The sequence below is a fragment of the Cucurbita pepo genome, unplaced genomic scaffold (assembly GCF_057944985.1).
Source record: "Cucurbita pepo subsp. pepo isolate OVF unplaced genomic scaffold, ASM5794498v1 scafford_20, whole genome shotgun sequence".
Taxonomy (NCBI): Eukaryota; Viridiplantae; Streptophyta; class Magnoliopsida; order Cucurbitales; family Cucurbitaceae; genus Cucurbita; species Cucurbita pepo.
The window spans coordinates 227,501-230,000 of NW_028257925.1; positions in this window are offsets into that span (position 1 = coordinate 227,501).

Sequence of the window (2,500 nt, forward strand, 5' to 3'; positions counted from 1 at the left end):
GAAGGCAACATCGCAACATTCCGTGCTCAACGAGGCTCATGTCGCACGCCCAAAGGCACCCGATTCCAACCAATCGAACATGTTCTGGCACCACACACCTTCAAAACATAGGGCTGGCCCAAGGCTAGCCAAGCATCACCACAACGTCACACACTCAACGAGGTTCATGCCGCACGCCCGAAGGCACCCAACTCCACCCCACCTTGCATGTTTCATCATCGTACCAGCCATCAACCATCCTCAAGCCAGCCCAAGTTAGAAGGCCACATTCCATGCTCAACAAGTCTCATGTCGCACGCCCAAAGTCATTTGACACTACCCCACCAAGCATGTTCCGCCACCACGCAGCCTTCAAAACATAGGGCTAGCCCAAGGAAGGGAGGCATACCACAACAACGTCCCACACTCAACGAGGTTCATGCCGCACTCCCGAAGGCACCCGGCTCCACCCCACCTTGCATGTTTCGTCATCGTACCAGCAACCATCCACAGTCCTCACACTAGAAATTCCCAGTTGGAAGGCAACATCGCAACATTCCGTGCTCAACGAGGCTCATGTCGCACGCCCAAAGGCACCCGATTCCAACCAATCGAACATGTTCTGGCACCACACACCTTCAAAACATAGGGCTGGCCCAAGGCTAGCCAAGCATCACCACAACGTCACACACTCAACGAGGTTCATGCCGCACGCCCGAAGGCACCCAACTCCACCACACCTTGCATGTTTCATCATCGTACCAGCCATCAACCATCCTCAAGCCAGCCCAAGTTAGAAGGCAACATCGCAACATTCCATTCTCAACAAGGTTCATGTCGCACGCCCAAAGGCGCACCCAACACTGCCTCACCGTGCAAGTTTCACCACCGCACGGCCGCCGTCAACCGCCCTCGTCCGCCGACCACCACCCCCACGCCCCTAGCATATGCCCATGTGCGGCGCATAGTGCTTGGGGCATGGGGGTGGCGGAAGATATAGGGGTACCCCCGTGCCCAGCCCATGCAGACTAGTCACCCCCCTATATAGTACATTTTGAGGCATTTTTGGTCTGCCAGGCCTAGATATGATTTTTCTGAGCGGTCATACGACCAAATATCTCAAGTTTTAGAATGTTTTTTTCTATGAACTCAATTGATTCATGAATTGGACATTCTAATGGATCTAGAAATCAAGTTTCATAATTTTTAAACCAACCAATTTTTTTTAATGAATTTTTAAATATTAAATAATAAGAAATTAGAAAAAATATCTAGAGTTGACAAAAAAATCTGAAATTTTGTGAGAATCATTCTTTCATGTTTCTTAGCTCCCAGAAAAAAATTTACAACAAACTGACCACTCCACATGTACTTCCACAATTAATGGGTGATGGATGGGGAGCAAGCGCGGGCAGGGCGGGGGGCGCGCGCGCGGGAGCACGCGGGCGGGGCGGGACGGGGCGCGCGTGCGCGCTGGGACGCGCGGGCGGGGCGGGACGGGAGCGCGCGCGCGCTGGGACGCGTGGGCGGGGCGGGACGGGAGCGCGCGCGCGCTGGGACGCGCGGGCGGGGCGGGGCGGGGGCGCGCGCGCGCTGGAGCATGAGGGCGCGCGCGCGCTGGAGCATGAGGGCGCGCGCGCGCTGGAGCATGAGGGCGAGCGCGCGGGGGCAAGCGGGCGGGGCGCACGCGGGTGGGGCAGGGCGGGGCTGGCGAGCGCGCGGGAACGTTCCGACACTACCCACCGTGCGCGTTCCGCCACCGCACCACCGCCGTCAACCGCCCTCGACCTCCGACCACCACCCCGACGCCCCAAGCATATGCCCATGTGCGGCGCATAGTGCTTGGGGCGTGGGGGTGGCGGAAGATATAGGGGGTAGCCCCGTGGCCAGCCCATGCAGATTAGTCACCCCCCTATATAGTACATTTTGAGGCATTTTTGGTCTGCCAGGCCTAGATACGATTTTTTTGAGCGGTCATACGGTCAAATATCTCAAGTTTTAGAATGTTTTTTTTCCATGAACTCAATTGATTCATGAATTGGACATTCTAGTGTTTCTAGAAATCAAGTTTCATAGTTTTTCAACCAACCAATTTTTTTTTAATGAATTTTTAAATATTAAATAATAAGAAATTAGAAAAAATAGCTAGAGTGGTCAAAAAATTCTGAAATTTTGTGGGAATCATTCTTTCATTTTGCTTAGCTCCCAGGAAAAAAATTACAACAACCCGACCACTCCACATTCACAACAATACAAGCATTGAAAATGAACATTCCCTTTTCACGGGTATTGGGTTTGATGATATTTTTATAGTCCAAGGCTTTATACAACACTTTTGATATGCTGTTGGTAGGACATGTATCGCACATAGCATAGGATGGGGCTTGGCATGTGCGAGGGGAGTGGGGGCGCAGGGGTGTGTGGGGGGGAGGGGGGCGTGCGGGGGTGTGCGGGGTGAGCGCGCGGGGGTGTGCGAGGGCGTGCGGGGGTGTCCGGGGTGAGCGCGCGGGGGCGTGCGGGG